The sequence below is a fragment of the Falco naumanni genome, chromosome 7, assembly GCF_017639655.2.
Source record: "Falco naumanni isolate bFalNau1 chromosome 7, bFalNau1.pat, whole genome shotgun sequence".
Classification (NCBI taxonomy): domain Eukaryota; kingdom Metazoa; phylum Chordata; class Aves; order Falconiformes; family Falconidae; genus Falco; species Falco naumanni.
This window is the reverse complement of record NC_054060.1, coordinates 68,603,205-68,624,492: the sequence shown is the minus strand read 5'-3', so window position 1 is coordinate 68,624,492 and position 21,288 is coordinate 68,603,205. Positions and strand designations below refer to the sequence as shown.

The 21,288-nt window shown below is 46.0% G+C and overlaps 1 protein-coding gene across 2 annotated transcripts in view; it reads right to left on the bottom strand.

Moving 5' to 3' along the window:
- The window catches only part of FLRT2 (fibronectin leucine rich transmembrane protein 2), a 61,714-nt gene extending 50,490 nt beyond the window's left edge, over nucleotides 1-11,224 (bottom strand). Inside the window, exon 1 of one of the 2 annotated variants that reach the window (XM_040601677.1) lies at nucleotides 10,514-11,224. The gene's annotated coding sequence lies outside the window, so the exon portion shown is untranslated. Of the gene's footprint in view, nucleotides 1-7,554; nucleotides 8,966-10,513 lie in introns of those variants that run through there. The other variant, XM_040601676.1, reaches the window with a different exon arrangement.
- Between the last annotated feature and the right edge of the window lie 10,064 nt (nucleotides 11,225-21,288).

The window sequence follows — 21,288 nt, the reverse complement described above, 5'->3', positions numbered from 1 at the left end:
CTCTTCCCCGAGCAGCATGGCACAGGGCCAGGATGAGCTATTTCAAAAATCACCGTTGGGCATATACCAATTTGCTACATGGGATTTAGCAATACGGTGGGGAATGACTCTGTGTGTCCCTGCGTTTGTGCTTGTGTCCTGCTAAACTTTAGCAGTCTCAAACTGTACACTCATCTTCAGTTTGAGGAAATTTGTTGTTAGAGTGCTGAATTTGTTTTAAAGGACAAATTTATCAGCCTGGACAATAACACTTTTTAGTTTACTTATTTTGTGCTGGAAAATAATTTTCTGCAGACAGCTCAAAGGCTAAAATGTCTCGGACAAAATCTTTGAAAACATTTAAATCATGAACGAAAATGTTATGAGTGTACTAGAGAGTTAACTGTGAGCTCTTGGTTGGCCTTATGTATTTTACACCTCCAGATTCTTTTGTCCAATGAATAATATGGAGGCTTCCCATAATGGATTAGTACAACATGATGCAATATGTATATAGAGCATTAACATAACAAATTGGAGTCCTCCAACCACCTGATCCAGGTTCATACCAATGCGGGTATCAAAGTGATTTCTTTTTTATACATCTTTATAACAAATGATGACATAAACAGCAAGTTTTCAACTGATACAGCTCAAGGATTAATGTTTCATCTAGGAGCATTTGCAACAAACTCCAAAGCTAAGTGGTTAAAGATAAGAGTAAGGTTAAACCTAGATCCACCAAGGAAGTGGCCTGTGAAACCAGCCCAGCAAGGTTGCGAAATGGGGTACCTTTAGCTGGATGCAAATCTCTCAATGACACAAGAAGCACCACCTAGGAAAAACTTCCTAGATCACACATGAAATTATAAGGTACTGCTAACAAATATCCCTTCATGTGGAGACACCTCACACGGTTTCAGCTAGCATTTCAGGCATGCAACAGGCTCCCACAGCCACCCCACTTACCAACACCATAATCCATCACATGATCTGCGCACCCAATGCCTAGTCCACAGAGTTTATAGACGTATACCTACGTAGGCTGTGTCTGTGACAAACACATCGACTACTACAATCCTAATATAGGTGCAATTCTAGCAATTTAAATGGCTCATACCTACATAGCTTGTTTGCCCATACACACATGAAGGAACTACTAATGAAAGCACATATACATTAGGATAACCAGGGACACACTGCTGGGGTTGTATCATCTTCAATTACAGCTAAATGACATCACTTTGGGGTATTCAAATTATTACTCAGATGAGTAATCTCTAATCACAAGAAGAGTGTCTGTGAAATTAATTTGCCAGTGCAAGAGAGAAGGATCGAGTCTGGAATCAAATGCACTCATTTAAAAAGCAGGTTTTTGGCTATGAAGTTCTATTTCATAAGCACAGGTTAAGTTTGCTTCGGACTCCTTCCAGCAGCCTTGGGAAAAATACCTCTTGGGAGCACGTTGTGGTTCTTACCCAGTATAGAAACTTCCAACACACTGCAGGAAGAAACAGAAGTTTTTCTCCTTGTTTAATTTAATTTGCTGTTCAGCAACACTAATTTTGAATGACAATTAATGATGTATGCTTTGAAGGGTCTGAGGGGGACCTCTATGATTTTAGATGAAGTCACAGTCACTTATACATGTAACACATACACAAATTATATATATATGTATGCATATAAAACCTGCATTTCTTCTTCAGAGCTGTATATTATATCTTGTTTTGTCAGCAAGATATTGACATAAAATAATACGTCTTTTTTGTTACGTGCATTTCCAGTGATATTGCGAATGTCATACCCATTTTAAAGCAGTCCTAATACTGCAATTTTTTTCTCTGCAGGAAAAGAATGCAGGAAATCTCAAGAGAAAGGAATATTTGTGACTCTGAACCTACAAGCCTGTGGTTGCTGATGCCGTGGCTGCAGTTTGACCGTGGTTTGCTCCTCTCCAACCCGTGTGAAGCTCGAGGACTGTGCCCGAGTATCACCGAAGGCTCCCAGCAGTGCCAGGGCACACTGTGGGAGCACTGGCTCCTAACCCTTCCCCACAGGATGCCTCTTGGCTACCTTGTATGGAATAGCTCAGCAAGGTGTGAGCCACCCGTGCAGCTACGTGGTGCAGGACTGGGAAGTACTCTGCTCTTCAGATAATCTTCCCTGTTGGGTTTGATGAAGGAATGACAAAAGCTGCCAGCATGAACTGGGACTGACACTGCCACACACTGATCTCAGTTCTTAGAAGGTGCTGATGAGGCTTTTCATTCAGAGTTCTGACCTTTTCTGCTCTCAGTGGCTCAGGTAGTACTTTGGCACAGTTTACAGTACCTACTAGGAGACAAGTGCCCAGCATCAGCCAGCCAGACCTTGCTGAAGACAGAAATGCATGACAGTGAACAGCCAAGGAATCAGAGGGATGGAATGCCAAAATATTTTGCCTGCAATTCTCCCTCAAGATGCCTGATATTAGGCAAATGTTGATAATTTTGTCTGAATAAAGATTGTGAAGTAGTTTGGGATTAATTCACTCATAGCTAGCATGTTTTCACAAAGGAACTGGTTTGATGTATATAGGAATTTGTATTTTTAAGATAATTAGATTAGTCATGACAACTTGGCCATGATAAAGAACTCTGACCAAAGAGCAGAACTTGTGCCCCTTCCTCCTAGCATCTTCCCTGGGATATATTCACCAACAAATGATGATAAGAAGAACTAAACAACTTCTCTGTATTCGGTGTGTCGAGGTACATCCCTGCCAGGGCTGGGATTTGTCAAACCAGACTGCAGACCATTACAGTAATCTGCAGATTATTTCCCAAACTACCTTTCAAAATGATTCTTTTTCTTCAGAATTATTTGACCGCAGCCTTTAATCCGTAACTGTTGCAGGAAATTGCACTGATAATTTACTCTGTGAATAGGTAGCTGGTGATTAAGTGTTATGAAAGTGGCCCATTGACTTGAAGGCCAAGGCAGAATATTATCCGTGACCTTTAATATTCCGCTTTGCGAGGGGCAGATCCTACAAAATACTGGCCTGCGCCTGGTGGAAGCAAGTCACCCCTCACCTGGGGCCGGAGCAAAACCATCCCTTGGCAGGTCCATGCCCAGCCAGGAGCGCATCCCGCACGCCAGCAGCTTCCCCAGCGCTGCCTGCAGGGACTGAAGGACGGGTTTCAATGACAGTGCACCTCTGACCGAGCAACACTTCACCGTGCCATATGCTTTTCTAAATACATCCCCGCATTAGGCTAGAAAAGGTTTCTTTTATAACAAATTAATAAATAAAGCCATTACAGATTGAAGTAAAATATACAGGAGATGGCTTCTAGGTAGACCTGATAGCTAGCACAAGAGTTCTTTTTAGAAAGGATATTTTACAGGCCTTTTTATGCATCATTAAGTTTTCAGGAATGCTGAATAGGGCATGATGGATTTGTTCTAGGTTGTTGCTAGTATTTAATTTTGATTCAGTTCAAAGGGCCATGTCAGAAGAAGTAATGGAAGAGGTGAAAAAAGCGTGTTAGCTGGGTAAATCACCAATAAAAATAACAAAACAAAACCAAAACAAAACAAACAAAAAAAAAAAGGAAGGCATAAGAAGGTCCCAACACCTTTCACCAGTGGCTGAAAATACCAGATTAAACTGCACTATTCCTGGGACATACTGTTTGATGTGACTAGAATATAATCTGTTAAACAGAGAAGAGTTTTTTATTTCAGACGTTTCTTTCCTGAGTATTACCTATGGATTAAGGTTTAGGTTTGTTTTAAATGAATAAAACATGCCTCTCAAGAAACATATTTTAATTATGATTTTCTGTGGTTGTTTGTCTTTAAAAGTAGTCAATTATTTGAAAGGTGTAGGTTACACATAGCTGTAGGGGAACTAAAGCTCATATCTTCAGTGTATGTTAAATTAGCCTTCTTTACAATAATAACTATGTATTATTCTTTTTTATACATATAAAACAAAAAAAAAAAACAAATATTTGTTTTACCAAAAGAAAAGAAAAAGCAATTTTTATACCTCTGGGGCAAGTTCCAGCTCTTTTGGTTTCTTGAGGAAATAAATAAAAAGCGTTGGCAGAAAGTCTCCTAAAAAGACTGCCCAAGGGGGAAGGAAGGAAACACCTAAAACCATCATATTACCAAGCGCTGAGGTAATCAACTACAATCTGGGAAATGTCAAACAATGCTAGTCACCTACCCAAAGATATTGCTGATCAAGACCTCAGCTGCCATTTACAATCACTAACTAAAACATGGAATATAGCTGTGGATATAAACAGGAGACAAATTAGTATTGGGAAGCTGGGTTTAATAATCCCCTAAAAGAGACCATCTGTCTATAAAGACCCCCTTTTCCTTGATCTCTGACATGTACTCCTAATATAGACACAGCTGGATTTGGGGTTGGGTTGGGTTTTTTTTTACATTTTTTTAAACACCCTGCTACTATAAAGTCTACTTATGGTATATCTGGTCTGAGTGTTTGTCTCAAGTTTCAGTTATTATGTAAGCACTCAGGGGCAATAAAATTTCACATCGGGTCAGCCTGCTTCAGAGTGAGTATTAAACCACCAGAGAACATAAATGTGATTCCTTTATTACTGGTGTCCAATACCACTGGACACTTGTTAATTTTTGGATTTTTGCAAATGTTCATCGCATTGTCACTGGACTGGCTGGGATAGATTTAGAGTTCTTTTCAGGTTCTGGATTCATGTTTGGAACTGGAGTTTGGTTTTCTTGTTTTCCTGTTTAAAACACTAGGAAATCTCATTGCCCGTAATGGATGTGACGTTGATAACCTGACAAGCTAGGTGATTCACAGGTATAAAAGACCAAAACAATTTAAAGCCTGTGTTTCCAATCGACTGCGGTGAAGAAAAAGGAGAAAAAAAAAGCCCACCATTGACTATACACTTCTCACAGATAGAGGTCACTAATGGACTGGATTTGAATCTGCCTGCTAAAAGGCTGGAAGTTACATTGAAAGTAATCTAGTGAAAAATGAACTCATTTTGAGATTAAAGAGGTAGCAGAAATGATTAAGAAATAAAGCTCTCACCTTCCTGGAAACAATATTATCTTAAGTGTGCCGCCTTTCTAGTCCTTTAAATAGAAAGTGCAGTACAGGTAAAGCCTGATAGTGATGCTTGTTTGAACTCCTTTTTGCTTTCCTGACTTGGTAAAACTGTGTCTCCTTCTGTTCTGCGGGAAGGGTAGGGAAGTCAGCCCTGATAACATCCTACATTTTAGATGCTGCTATTTTAAGCTGCGAAAGGCAAGTACATTCTTGATTCTCGAAGGAAACCATAGCCTATGTAATGCAGATTCCAACTGGGAGGGTGTAGGGTTGCGCAAAGGAGATACGTCTACATCCTAAATCAAACTATCCAGCAGGCCAGGATATAAATGTGACTTGTAACAGTGGCTCAGATTAGATCCAGACTCTCAAAGCCAAACACAGATAACATCACCTTATACAAAATACCGGGTGTATGTGTATGCGAGGAGCGACTCTTTTAAGACTGCTGGGTGTCTTCCAGCACCGCTTCTTGCTACAGCCTTGGACTTTGGAAAGCACTGGTCCGGTCACAGGTAGTTTTACAGACACTGTATTTACACAGTGCTCCGACTTGCTTCACCTACAGTACTCCAGGCCTGCACTCTCTTACTTTTAACTGCCTCGCTACCGTATCAGGGTAGAAAACAACCATGCAAATAGCAAACCTCCGACAAGCAGTAATGCTGCTTGCAATCTCTCCTGTCATGCAATTTTCAGGAAGATCGACACTAACATTTTAATATCACTTTTGTCACTTAGGAGTGGTGACTTTCAAATAACATCTGTTGTATCTTTTTCATTATGCAAAGATCCTGTCTCAGTGATAACATTGCATACATTGACTCTTGAAATGAAGAAAGGAAAGAAAGGTGGATAGAGGTATAGGTACGAAGGCTATCAAGTGTTCTGAAAAAATGCCAGGATGGATTTTTCTCCTTCAAAAAATACATATAGCTAAAACCAATTCATTAACTTCCTCTAAAACTACAAATATATAAAGGTGCTCTTGGAGAAAGACCACGCCGGAGAACGAAGCAAGGAATTAAGCCCATGGAAGTTCGTAGTTAGGTTTTTTTGGTGGTGGTTTGTGGGTTGTTTTTTTTTCTCTGGTTGGTTGGGGTTTTTAAACCCGAGCAGCAACCAGTCTCAGTCTCTAAACTGGTTTAATTTCCTTGCAAGCACCATAAAGTTAGATGCATTAAATACACCTCTCTTTAACACACCCCCTGCCTTTCTCTGTGTGTGTGTGTGTGTGTGTGTGTGTGTGTGTGCGCGAGAGAGAGCTCTGACTTGCTCTAGTATCTTTTCCTGCTCCTCATACAAGGAACCTCTCCCTTTCTATCTAGCCGAGCTCTGCATCACAAGAGGCAGCATCTGAACAAATCTAATCAGTACCTTCCACACACAGAACGGGAATTTACACGGATTTGTGCCTTGGATTTATTAGCTTATTGTAATCCTTAAAACAGATTTCCTCCATTAAAATTAATTAAAAGCTCCTGCTGACTGATTCCCACTCCAAAAAGAAGGTGGAGAGCCTTACTCTCTCACTTTGCAGCAGGTTTCTGTGTATGTTTTGGGGTTCCACCACATGCTCCACAGAGGGCTTTTCAGCTGTTTGACTTCTTTTCGCTATCTGGTATTTTTTTGTCGTCACCACCACCACTGCACCACCACCACCCCCAGCACCCCGCAGGATCTGTTATCATCCTGCCAGCCATCACCGACTAATTCACCAGGTCTCTAAGGGTCTCCTTAGTCCGCCGAAGCCCTGATTCAGCTCCCTTAACCTCGCCCCCCCCCCCCGTCCCCGTCCCCCCCAGCCCCGCTCCGGTGGCTGCCGCTGGGGATTTGATGGATCCTGCCGCCGGGCGCAGCTCCCCGCTCTCCCGGTGGATCCCTGAGCTCCCAGCTAAGGCGGCTGCCTCTCCCCCAGCGAGTCTCACCTTTCCAGGTCCCATTTCTCCAACCCACCTCCTGCCCGGGGCCGAGCGGTGCTGACACCGGCTCCCCGCCGGTCCCTGCAGCAGGGGCAGCTGCCGGAGCGCTTCGGCAGGGGGCGGGGGGGGGGGGGGGGGGGGGGGGGGGGGCGGGTAGGGCTGGGGGCCGGGCTCGGCACCTTCCCGGGATGTGACCGGGGATCCGGGACCACGGTGCCAGCCGGGGGTCCCGCTGCTGACCCCCGCACCCGGGGACCCTGCGAGCGCTTGCTGCCGGCCATTCATAAATGTGTGTATGTGCGGGTCTGTGTGTGCGTGCCCGCGTGTGCCCGTGCCCGGCGCCGCGCACTCGCAGCCACGGGGCTCTAACGACGCGGAGGCGAGATTCCTGACACCCCACCTGACCCACGGCTCCTTAACTTCGCCTTCCCGGGGCCGGCAAAGAGCTCCGCGGCTTTAAATCGCCCGGGGCTGGAACTAACAGGAAGGAGGAAAGTAAAATAATAATAAAAAATAATTAAAAAAAATAGAAAAATGAAATCCCAACTGTACCTGGCGGTGTCTGGGAATCCCTCGCCGGCACCGATCATAATCCCCCTCCGCGCCTCTGGCCCCCCGCACCAAAACTTTTCCGCCGCCGCTCCTCGGGGGTGGCCGCCGCCCTCCGCGCCGCGCAGCGCCGCTCCCGGCCGGCCCCGCTCCCCGCCGGCCGCCGCTGCGGAGCGACCCCCGCGCCTCCCGCGCCTTCCTCCGCCCTTAGGAGGCAGCGGCATCGTCCTCCCCCCGGCTCCGCCGCCGCCGGCGCGCAGCCCGCGGCTCTGGCATCCCCAACGCACTTTCTCTCCTCGGTTCGCTCACTCTTCCCCCCGCCGGTCCTCCTTCTCCGGTATTACAAAAAAAAAAAAAAAAAAAAAAAAAAAAAAAAAGTTTTAAAAAAAAAAACCAAAACAAAACAAAAACGGGAAGGGACCGCGGGTACGCCTGGTCTTGGGGGTTCTTGCTTTCTTTTTTTCTCTCTTTCTGTCCTCTGGAAATGATGAAAGGATCACATGAGGAGCAGGCGCGGAGACCCAGGACCCCTGGAAGTCGGAGAAGGCATCGGACACGTATCTGTGAGTATGTGTGTGAGTCTGTGTCTGGCTCTCTCCAAGTCCTGCGCCTGCCTCCAGCCGGGATTGCAGGCTGGTCTTAGCAGTAATGATGCCTCAGATCTGACTATTCCCTGCTAATGTAAGTCGTGCCTTTTTTTCCTCCCTGCCTGACACCCCAGGGAGATGTTTACAGTAATGAATTCAGTTGATAGCCATCTCTCTCTCTCTCCTGGAGTCCCTCCCACATTTCTAGTTTAAAGAATGCTTGGAAGGCAGGGCTGCAACCTAAAGCTTTCCAAGAGGCAGTCAGGCTAGGTTTTCTCTTTTTCTCTTTCCTTTTTTTTCTTTTTTTTTTTTTTTCTTCCCGCTTTTAACCCGTTGCTTGCTGAAGGCAGCTTAGCTCCCTCCCTCCCTTTGGACTCGCCCTCCCCTCCTCCTCCTCCTCGCAGCGAGGGGAAGCAAGCGGGCGGTGCTGCGCGCGGGTTACGCAGCCCGCGGACACCCCCCCCCCCCCGCCTCGCCGCGGCTGCCCGGCCCCGCTGCCCGGCGCGCTCCCGGGCTCTGGCGGGGAGGATCCGAGGAGGGAGCTGGAAAACTCCCCGAGCTGCGGTCCTAGCAGGGAGATGCCCTCGCCGGCAGTAATTACAGCCGTGTTCTCCACCAACATGGCGATATTTCATGTGCAGCCGCCGCCAAGCCCGCCTCACCCCCTCCCCCCGCCCTCCGCGAACTTTTAGGTAGGCAATAGCAGTACTCAATACATATAACACAGAATAAAAGAAAGTCCAACCCTCAGGGAACAGACGGACCTCCTTTAGTATTCCGTCTGATTTCCATCATCAGGCAGAAAGACTTTATAAACCGCTGGAGAAACCGCCTCTTGCCCTAAAGCGCTAACACCCACACCCCCACACCCCCCGCCCCCCCTCCGGTGCTCAGCCAGTGCGTGTGCGCGTTCATGTGTGCGCGTTCATGTGTGTGCGCGCATCCCGGGCTGCCTGCGCTTTTTTCGGGGTAACCCTTCCCCTGCCGCCCCGTTCCCCGCTAAGCCGCTGCCCTGCCCTGCCAAGCCCACGCAAAGGCAGGACTATTTTAACACCGAGAAGCACCCGGGCGATAGGATACAGCCCTCCAAGGTAGGACGGGGGTTGTGCGCGAGGAGAATGTGCCTCGAAACTCCTCCATTAGTACAGAAAACGCACAATGCGGCGTTTGCTGCGAGTTACTTTAAGAGAGGGGCTGGGGAGGGGTGGGGAAAGGAGAGCTGATCAATGCCATGTGTCGAGGAAACAGAAAAAGCAACCGAAATGCCTCGGGGGTTGCTTCTCCCTCACCCCCGGCTGCTCGCTAGCTTGCATTTTCAGCTCAAAAGCTGAATCACTCGCCATTGTCTCCGCACCTCCTTCGCTGGGGGGTGGGGTGGGTGGGGGGGCTAAATTATTCACGACTTCAAAGGTTTAACAAGCCGTACCGACCAGCCCGGCTCCTGGCCCCCCCCGCACCCTGCCCTCCAAGGGGGCTTAGGACCCCCCCACCTCACCCCGCTCCTTAACAGCCAGCCCCGAGCCGCCCTGCCCGGAGAAGAGGCTGCGCCCTCACCTACGCGGGTGCGCTGAGTGCTGGGGATGCGCGGAACGGGGAGCGCAGGTACCCCGGCATTTCTCAGGGGACTCGGCGAGGGGGAAGGAGTTGAGGACGAGCCCGCTCCCCTCCCGACACCTCTGCCTCGGGGTCCGGGGTACGCCCCCGGGATGGAGGTGGGGGGGTCCTAACCCCCCGGCGGGGCTCAGCCGGCCGGGAAGGAGCGGGTCTGGCACGGGTCAGCCCGCGGGGAGAGCCTGTACCCCCGGCTCGGAGGGAGGGCTGCTCGCTGCTCCCAGGGATGAAAGCATCAGGAGCCCCGCAGGGTCTAGAGGCAAATGAACGACGTTGATCAAAGGCTGTTCTGGGTCTTTTTTGACTTTTTAGGACCTGTCTTTATTTTTTTTTTTAAGGCTCTGCATACTTTTCAAAGCTCTTATTTGAGGATGATTTATATCCCTTTCCCGAAGCTGATAGACGAGCGGTGCATTTTTTCGTGGAAAAAAAAAAATAGCCCCCCTTATAAATCTTTCTCGTCCTCTGTCCATCCGTCCCTTCTTTCTCCACGTTCCCCGATATTAGCAACCTGTCGCCGACACACAGAGCTTTGTCGATCCCAGCCAGGCATTTCTGCTCCCTGTGCCCCCAAATCACGGGGGATACTACAAACTCCTGCTGCCTTGCCCCACGGCCCCAGAGGGGCTAGGGGGGCTCACGCCCGGCCGCCTCCTGCCCCTGGCCCCTCACCCAGCCCACGCTTCACATCAGAGACACTCGAGACACACTTCGGTCAAATCAAGAGGGTGTCAAGCCAAGGAGATGACTCGACCAGCCGTTACCTGCTCCTGCGGAGGTGGGTCCTCCTCGCTTGGTCACCCAAAGCCCACCGGGTCCGGCAGGTTGAAAGGGACTAAAGTGACCGAAGCGCTGGGCTCCGGCATGGTATGATTTTAGGGATCACTGCCAAGGTCTCTGCTTTCCATAGCTGCCAACGGACACCATCACGCAAGGTTTCTCTCAAGGAAAGGAGGAAGGAAATTGTCTTGCCAAGCTGCTCGTCCAGCCGGTCACTTGACCCCGTCCCCCACCGATGACACGGAGGAACACCCCGGGAAAGCGGTTAAACGCCTCGGAATTCCCTTGTCTTCCTCTCCCAGCGGCGGCTGGGGCGCAGCGCGGCGGAGCGCCCTCACGGCCGCGCCGGCCCCGCTCCCCGCCGGCCGCCCGAGCGGCTCCGCTGCGCAGCGAGGGGGACCGGTCCCAGCCGCGGGGCTGCGGCGCGCCCAGCCTCGGGCATAGTCTTCCTTAAACTTTGCCTAGCGAGCGAGTCAGCGGCTTAACCCTTTGCAGCCCTTGCTCTCGCCCGGCCGCCGAGCCCGCAGCCCTGGGGATGCGCTGGTGCGAGGGGCAGCGCAGCCGGCTGCTCGCCCGGCGGCTTTCAGTTACGTGCCATTCGCTAGTCTTGATTTCATTTCATTATTATTTTTTTTTTCAGTTGAAATAAATCACAACCGCCAACTGGGGAGCAGTTGGAGAGCTGAACACTGCTCTCTGGTTAGGGGCCGGAGGAAAAAAAAAAAAAAAGAAAAAAAAAAAAAGAGTCCTCTCGGCAAAGCAGCTTTCTTGGGGACTCACCTGTGGTCCCTACTTTGTCACCGAGTCTGGTATGGAAACTGTCACACTCATGGCACGGATCCCTCGCACACACATACACAGAGCTTCTACACCTTCCTCAGCGTGGTGTGGCTGAAAGTACAGCTCCGCATGAGCTATTTCACTCAGACCTCCGGATTCAGCACGTTTACAGGTTATTAATAACAGCAGAGAAAGGAGCAAGCGAGAAAGAAACATATTTCCATGGAAAAAAAAATAGAAAAAAAAAACCCAACAAACCAACCAGAAAGCCTTTTTCACACATGCACTTTGTAGTCAAAGGAAATATTTACCACCAGCAAACTCCAGCATGTCAGAACATGTTTCCTTCGAAGCAGAAGAGAACTTAAAAATGAGAGAAAAAGCATGTGCAATTCAAAGATGAAATGAAGTGCATGAAAGCTTTCCAAACTCAGCACCACCAGCCTGGAGCCTGATGTCAAGACAACGCCGGAGCGCTGCAACACAAAGATGTGGAAGGGGAAAGAAGGAAACTAGCAAACTCCATTGTTTTTTGTGGTTGGTGTTTTTTTTTTTTTTTTAATATTCTTTTTTATATATTTTCAGGAAATTATGATGTTTGCCACCCTTCCCTGCACACCCCCCACACACACCCCGAATAAAAACAAAATAAGGGGGACAAACACATACGACCACCTCTAAGTGCAGCTGAACACTGAGAGCCTGGAGGTGGGCTGGGCTGCCGGGACCTCCTTGCAGCGCCCCGGGGGTCACCCCGCGGGGAGGACACGGAGGCAATGGCCCCTGCGGGCCAAGGGGACTCTGGCCTTGCGAGCTGGGTAAGGTAGGGCTGGTCGAGGAAGGAGAAGAACCCTACAATAAGCCAACGAGCAGGGGAAAAAAAAATAAACAAAAAAACCTAAACCAAACCTCCTCCCACCCACATTTTTAGGTTTGGAATTTAAGAAGAGGCAAATAGACCTATTTGAAAGAATACCCCCCTCCCCCCCAAAAAAAAAGAAAAAAAGCCAAACAAAAAAAACCCTTTAGATATTGCATATAGCCTCATCCCGTTTGTAACGTTGGGGGGCAGAAGCGGGGAGGTGGGCGCAGCCGCCGGGCTGAGGCCGGCGGGCAGGCGGGCGCGCAGCGGGGCTCCGCGGGCGCGGAGCGGGGCGGGCTGCAGCGCCGGCGGCGCGGCGCAGGGGGCAGCAGAGCCCAGCGCTGGGCGACCGGGACACCCCCCCCACCCCACCCCGATGGCTCGGGCTGCTCACAACAGCTTCCCCCCCACCCCCGATATAAGTGTGTGTGTGTGTGTGTGTGTGAGCAAACCGCCCGGCGTGGGGAAAGGCAGCCGAAAAGGCGGTACAGCGAGGGTGCTCCCGCATGGGCTGGGGGCACGCAGGGTGGCCAGCCCGCGGTGGTGGTCCTCCGAGCCGCAACGCCACCTCACTTATTTGAAACAGAATGTGAAATGGGGTAACATTAAGGAAGATTATAAAAATCAGAGTCTTTTCCATAAATTCCTTTTTTTTTCTTTTTTTTTTCTTTTTTTTTTTACCCCCAGCTGTATCGTTAAAGTGATTTCTGCAGCTGCAGGGGAGCCGGGAAAAGGCACTGGAAGTGATTCTGTAATATGGGGGGGGGGGGGGGGGGGGGGGGAGCTGGTTGGTCTGAAACTTACTGAGTGATGCCCAGGTCTTGTCAATCATGTCAAACTGGGGGTCAGGCCTTAAATTCGTGCAGCTGATAGAAGGGGGGGGGGGGGGGGGGGCAGCAATCACAAGGTGAATTCTTCATCAAATTTGGGAAAATCAGCTGCTTTAAAAAAAAAGGCTTTGAGGAAGGGAAGGGAAGAAAAAAAGGAAGGGAAAGGGGCCTTTAGAATAGCAGACAAATGAGTTATGAAGATATTGTTATATTGTACTGAATTCTAGACAAGATGAAGTTATGAATGTGTTTCTCTTCACTGCAATGAAACAAGTGAAGCACTTGAGCTAGAACTACATTAGACCAGGGAACACCAACACCCCATGTCTCTTCTCTGGGCTCTCACTTCTGTGGCAAGCTGAAAAGCAAATTACCATACTGGTTCTGAAACAGCCTTTGGCAGAGTTTGTGATATGACTCAAATGGTAAATTTCTACTATTTTGGAAAGTAGGGATTGGATTTGATTTCCAAATAGAATTAATAATAAAACTTAAGTATGCCATTAGACTGTCCTTGTTTGTGGTGTTTCTCATCGGTGCTTTCTTGTCTCTCCCTTTCCCTTCACCCACTGTCGCGGGCTGGGCTTTGACCTGTCTGTGTTGGGTGTCAGCCTGTGACAGTACCACAGTGCCTTGGGCTGCTGCACTTCATAGCCTTGACCTGGCCGAGGCTCTCCCCTCCTTACTGCAAGGATTTCTGCATTTATCTTTTGACAGTGTCATGATAAACTGCTTCTATGGATTGCCTTTGGTCATCCTTCACCGCCTTATCCCAGGAGACACAGGAATCCCGGAGCCTTATAGATTTTTGGGTTGTTTTTTTTTGTTTTTAAGACTGAGGAGGATGTTCCAAGTTTTTCTGTTTGCAGCCTGTTTGTCAAGTTGATTTCCAATAAAATCAGGAAATAAGCTGGTCGAAATCTGTTGAAATTTTTTTTTTTCCTCCCTTCCCTTCTGAAAACCGGAGAGACTCCTGTCAAATTTTGTATAAATCAAAATAGATCTACCCAGACGCCATCCGATAGACATGTTGGAAACAGATAAATAGGTAAGACAGGAGGACTGGACTGTAACATTTTATTATATCTGAAACAATAAGTAGTCTATTTTTCTGACCACATTTTGTGACCAAAGTAAACAATGACAAATTGCATCACATATCACGCCATCTTATTTTAAGCAAAAAGTCTATAGGGAAGACGAAATTCTATGTATAAATTGCTGGTTGCTCACCTTAATTTTCACACTGAAAACAGCTGCACAAATATAGATTAATCCAGCTAATTATTTGCATCTGATAAAATTTATGTAATTGAAATGACTAAATCATCATGGACATAAGCAACCAGCATCATTAAACATTGTTATACATTGGTTCTTTGTTTTTTTTAATGTATGCAAAATGCAAGGGAAAAATAGAATAACCAGAAAAGCAACTGGCTGAAATCAACACACACGGGGGGTGGGGTGGGGGTGGGTAAAAAAAGTTCATTTATGATTGACCTAACTACTTACCAAGGTGTGAGTAGAAGGCATAAGGAAAACCTTGTGAATAGCATACAAATGGCCCACGTGAGTTTTCTCTTTAACATGTTCTAAGCAAAATCATTAAGGTCTTTTTCATTGCCATAGGCAGCTTTTAAAATAAAGGAATTTTTTCCATCTCTGGTTCTGTTACTGGACGTTTATGTTTCTGGAAAACAACTCCACCTGCTTCTACCAGACATACTCTAGCTGCACCATGTAGAACCAAAACACCAGCCCAGTGCAAGCTGCGCAGCATTCGTTAAGTTGCCCCTTTTGCATTCATCGCTCTTCTTTTATTCCAAGTGGAGAAGGCTAGAAGGCAGACTATCAATCTACTCTAGAAAAAGCATCACTTTCTGATCACAAGGCCATCTGCCCTATCTCCCGAGGGACTTCAAGAGCTCACTCATTCTAATTTTCTACTGATTAAAAAAACAGATTCATTTGTACTTTCTTATCCACAGGTTCAGCAAGCTAAAATCATTCTTCCACTTTTGTCTCTGTCGAGTCCCTTTCTGTAACTTCTTGTATTTTCAAGGGGATTGTTGCAATTACGGAAGAGCACCTCTGGATGTTCTAAGCAGAACCAGTTTTCTTTCAGCTCAATAAACAGGAATGGACAGATTTTAGAGTTTTGAGCTTTATAAAAGTTGTACAGGAGAAAACTGTTTTAAAACAATTAGCCTGGTCAAAGTGTCTTAATATTATGTAAAGAAAGAGAGCCTAAAAAAAATTGCTACAGCTTACCATGCAGCCCCCAGGGCTCACAGCACGGGTCTTATGGCTTTATAGCTGCCTGATTTCCATGCAGCACTTTAGGCAAGGCTAGCAAACTTCATTCTACAATGTTTTAAAGAACCCTGAGCTCTGGCTGACAACCGTTGTTAACTCTTTTTCAATTCCGGTATAAACTAATTACATGTAATAAGATACAAAGGAGAATGTAGATTTTCTATTGAAATTTATTGATTTTTGCTTTTTCTGGATTAATCCCTTGATTATGATAAAGAGGTAATGACATTTTGCAAAGCCTTTCCTAATCCTTCCTGCTTATATATTTTAGAAAATATTGTCGTAAAATGGATAGGTGAAAAGGAAAATTGGTTTCAATTACCTAAAGGAGGAGGTATAAAGCCATTACACTGACCATCAAGGTCAAGAATTAGAGGCTACGTGATTGCACCTCCAAACTCAGAAATAAATGAGCAATAGTCTTTGCATGCTGCTGTGCCAGAAGGTTCCTATCCAGGGGCTATTACTAGAGGGCAGAAAAGCATGTCACCCTGGTACAGACTGATTACCTGAAAGGAAAGGGGGGAAAAAAAAAGGCCCGGGCAGAATGACTCGGCAGATGGTATCTGTTTTGAATCCTGATAAATTGGCAGTAAGCTTTCAGGTCTTTGAGAGGATTCTGAGGCAGTGAAAATATCTTGTGAAACCATTTGTCTTGCTTTTCAGCAGTGTAAAGCACCCACGTCACAGATTTGTGGACTGAGGGGGATAAGAAGGTTGTCACAGCAGTCAACAACTCTTCATCAGTTTCGGAACGCAGGGCACCAGCTTAATTCTTTGCAGCGCTAAACTTTTTCTTAATATCTAGTAACAGGGAGCTCTTTTCAGTAACCTCTTTATGAACAGGAAGGCATTGCCTTTTAGACGTAGGGAAGATGTTGTTAGAAGGAACAAGGATCTCTAATGAGAACCACTGAAGCAGGGAAAGGTTCAGCACCCATGCAGGTAACCATGGCCTGCTGGCAGGGGGACAGAAGGGATGTGCTTTAATGAGGGGTGTGTGCTATGTGGAAGCAGAGATGGGCTGCTCAAAAGGTATGAGGCTACTTACTACACCGATGCTATGAAGAATATTTAGTCGCTAGTACCAGCAGATTTTTTTCTTAAGTTCATTTCCACGCTACAACAGAACTGGGAAAGACCCTGAATTTCTTTCCCCAAAGGGATACTGAAGGAACCTGCAGGTGAGAAAACCCATCTACGGAATTGCACCAGGATTGCAAATATAGGGTGAGTTTAATTCAGCTAAAGGGTCCTTGTTAGGGAATTCCATTCCTCTTCGTTTTCCCCTTTGCGGTCTTCGCAGTTCTCAAGATCTCGAACAGTCCCTGGGGAACGACCTACATCGGCTTTGCACGTACGATATTCAGCCTGGGAGAGAGCGCTGACCATTTTTTATAAAGAAAAGAGCTGTATGTAAAAGTAATAGTACATGGGAAGTTTTTCTGAATCATATATATATATATAAAATCTAATTATCTTGCAGAATTAATAATTAAGTAATTGTGGTGTGCTTCTCCTTTGCTTTTGACTCAAACAGACCCTGCCTCAATTCACACTGAGTTTTCTCGTCGATTAATTCTGCTTACTTGGTGGTGATAAATTTCACTTGAGACAAACCATGGGCTTATTTCGCTAAACACACCACACATACAATGGCCTAGGTGGAGCAGTTACAAAGAAGAGTCAGGAATATACCCCCAGGACAGATTGAACTTTTTACTTGCATCATAAAATGATCTTCCTTTCAGTGCCTCAGGCAAAAAGAACGGGAAGAAGTTAAGCTGTTCTTTTCGTAGGGTTCGAGAAGGCGGTGAAATCCTCCCTGAAGAGAATGAAGCAGCTTGGGTGTGTGTTGGTTTATTGGTGACTTTTAGTGAGTGCAAATAAAATGAGTTAGGGGAGAGGAGAGTTTTCATCATTTGACTTATTCATTGTATTTTTGAAGCCTGTGCATGGCTGTCAGCATGCGTTGAGCAGAGGGACAGATTTCTGCAAGCTCAGAGACAAGCTGGGTTTTTGCTATGGGAACATCTCTGGAGCTTGTTTCATGCATTTGCTGAACACAATTTGTTTCAACCACCACTTAAAAAAATAGGCTAATTTGATACTTCCATTGTCACCATCCTTGGGTTTCTCTGGTCTCTGACTCGTTGCTGGCTATTAAATATTGTTATGGCCAGTCTTGACATTCTCATGATTACTGGTTTATTACTGGAGTTTGTCTTGAAAAAAAAAATTAAAATATTAAATGATATTAAATTTAATCAGTAAAAATAATTTTTAAAATACAATTTATACTGTTTATTGCATGAGCAAGGCTGCTGCCCAAGGGAGGATGGGCTGGAAGCGGAGGGTGGCCCCAGGCAGAGGCAGTGCCCCCAGCCAGCCCTGTAGCAGGGAGGTGGGTGGGCAGAGCAGGGTGATGGGAGCAGGGTGCCTTAATAATCCCACACACAGCAGGGTGGAGAGTCAGGCTCAGGGTTCACCCAGGACCAGAGACAGGACTGGAAAGAAGGCTGACATGTATGCCCAGGATCCACACAGAAGGCAGGACCGGAGGACTGCCCGCCTGCAGCAGCCACCAGAGCAGCACTGGCTGCCAGCCCCACGCCCGCCGCCACGGAGCCCCTGCACCGCAGCAGAGGGTGTGTGGAGCATCCCAGCTGGGGGTGTACCCCGTCATGGCCTGGGGGTGCCCCCAGGGCTCTGACTTTTATGATCTTCACCACCAGCAACTGCATACATGACTTACTGAAACCACATAATAGTTCATCAATACGTAACATCAACTCTCTGAAGGGCCTTTTCATAAGCTTAGAAATCAACTTCAGCTCTTTTCTCAGAGAATAGATGATTTTACCAATCCATAGTGGATAGTCTATTACATTAAATATTTGAAAGATGTGATATTTCATCTAGTTGTGAGAAAGCTTTTAAGCTCATTGATAATAGTGTCAGTGCTTCACTTTTCTTAGTCTTGTTGCTGTACGTGAGACTGGACAGGCTCACCGAGCAGGGCACTATTACAATTTTCAATAATTGTGTTATGATTTTCCTTATAATTGACGATCATTTGACAGAGCTAACTTCTAGAGTTGGGCGATTGCTTGAGACACTCAGGCTTTTGCAGTCACCTAAACTAAGGTGCTTTAAGCAGTTACTGCTCAGAGCTCTTTGCTGAGCTCCAGCAGGTACTCTGGCACATCAGTTATTACTGAGGTGTATTCTTGAACCTCTGCAGTTGACAGCAAAAGATGTTCTAGTGCTGACCGATTTTCCGCTTCTTTTTTTATGCTAAGCTGTAAAGTGGTAGCTATCAGGAGTTGCTGCCAGCCTAAAGAAGCTCTTCCTGTGGAGGGAAAATGAGGAAAGAGCTGGGTGGACAACTGGGGGAGGTAACAACTGTAACCAGCCTTGTCTGATCCCCCACTGCAAACTCTAATTTAAAGGGAGGGTAGGGGTGGGGGTGGGGAGAAGTCTCTAACTTTCAAGAATGCAAGTCCTCAAACTGGAAAAAAGTCAAAAAGCTAACAAACCCATCAGCCAACCAACACAAAGTAAGTGAATAAGATAATTACTGGAAAAAAAGAAAATCTTCATCAATACTGATTTAGACTTCCACGTCATGTTGTAGCTTGCCATCGTGACTGGCACTAGAAACGCAGGTTTTGAATCTCGGGATTTTCAATTATGTGACTGAGAAAGGATTAGAGTGAGCAGTGCTGGTTTTCTCTCCCTTCTTGTTACTGCTAAGGTTGCATTTACTTGTTTTGGGTTGTTTGTTTTGCCTTTATGTTGTTGTTGGTTTTGTTTGGTTTTCTTTTTTTTTTTTTTTTTTTACACCTCCATATTCTAAACTGGCCAGAGAGCTGAGTGATGCTCATGCCGTGTGATAGCTGAGCTAAGGAGCGCGTTGCAGTCCCTGCGCACTCTTCATTGCCCGTGTCCTCAGGACCCGGTCCACTGTCACTTACCTTATGCTCTCATAGAACTGATTTGACTTAGCTGGGTTTATTCCAGATTGGTGGGGGATAATATTACAAAACTTATTATCTCCTAGCAAACCTGTCTTTGGAGACATAGGAGTAGGTCCTTTGGGAATACCCTTTCTGTCGTTGTACTGAAAGAGAGGGCATGGAATCGCTTCCTATGGACTTGGTTACTATTACAAATCTGAAGTTCTATAATTCTGAGAGATAAACGGACAAAAGGCGTCTCCTGCTTTTGCAGGGCAAACTCTATTGAGTCGGCCGGCTCAGATCACACTGACTGCACAACATTAGATGCCCTGAATCAAATAATTGGTACAGCCATGCCAACGCCCTGCTACTTCTGGCCATGCCTGTGTTTGACACTTTGGAGAAATGTGCAAAAAATTTCCATAAACCACCTGGCCGATTGTTCAAGTTACATGTCTTGATTATAAAAGTTATGGATGAAGAAGCAGAAGTCAGAGAAACTGATGATTTTTTTCTAGCTGAGTGCTCACACAGACACCTTGTATTTTTAACAGCACATGAAGAAGCTGCCTTTTGTTTCTCACTATTTTTCTAAATGCTCATATTTTATGAAGCTTGTGCATACTAATTCACGGGCGTACAGGACTGGACTATTAAGACTCATTAAATGCATTGATTTGTCTTTCTTCTTTCTGTTTCTTATCAGTCATTAATGATGTACAATGACTTGTCTCCATTTTTTTCATCTGTTTTCATCTATATTCCTCATATTTTATCTTGAACAAAGAGTAGTCTTGTGCCATGAAGGCTCATCAAAGTCGTAATTACATTTCATTCATCTGCATTGAACTGTCTGTCACCTGTTAGCATTTTGAATGCTCTATACGTCTTTCTGCACTTGTCTGCATTCTTCCTCATTATTTACTCCTCCTCGACCATCCATTACTGATTGCTAACTGCTTTCTGCTTTCTGCATTTAATTTCTTTAATTACCAGCTGTGTTTGCAACCTTCTAGCAGTTTCAAGCCAGACATATTGGTAATGCTTTTTTCCACATTTAGTAAGTGTTTATACTCTTAAACCTAATGTTTATCTACAAGACCAAAGTGCCAGAGCAAGGCAGGATAAATCTTGGGACTGGGGATCTGTTATACCCCACAGATGTCTACACACTTTTTCCTAGCCTATCTTTTATGCTCTGGACACCATCCTTGACATAGCCTAAAACTCATAAGCACTCCGGATTCTTTGTTGTAAGTAATTTCTTTTGTGATGTAATATTGCCTGCTGGTAATGACTAGACTGGTGGCCAGCAGGAGGTAAGGACTCTTACTGATGGCTTGTATTCCTTCTTCCTTTTATAATGCATCATGTTTTCTTTTTATTTAATTAAAATACTGCCTTCATTTTTAATTCTCACGTAACTGCCTATGCTTGCCTTTGAGATCTTTTTCCTCCTGCGTACCTGTTTCATCCTTCATGACATCTTATTTTAAAAGAGCACATGCTATCAGCAAATCTGCCTTTTCACATGCATGCAATACCTTGCAAAGTCCCAAAAGGTGATTTACAACTTGGATGAAGAACCCAAAGGCCTGCTTTTAAAGAAATAAATTTCAAAACCATAAATTATGGGCTGTACAGCTATTTTATTCCTTACCTGTAAAATGGATAAATGAGCTTTGTTTCCTTCACAGGGAAGTCCTTCTCATGAGTAGGTGAAGGTTATTGGGTAGAAGATTCCTGTAGCAGGATAAAACGGTGGATATGCTACAGCTCAGCTCCTTAGCTGCTGTGCATTGTTATAACTTCAGTGGATCCAATGAAACTAAGGTGGTTTGTATAGAAGGAAAACGTGAATGTGCATGGGTTTGTTTATTTGTTCTTGCTTTCAACAGAGATTCAGGCAGCTCTAGCTGTAGTATCGTTACATGCTGGTTTCAAAGGCCTAGGGACTTTATTTGAGTTCAGGTGACCGAAGTGTATATAGTGCTTAGTAATTCTTT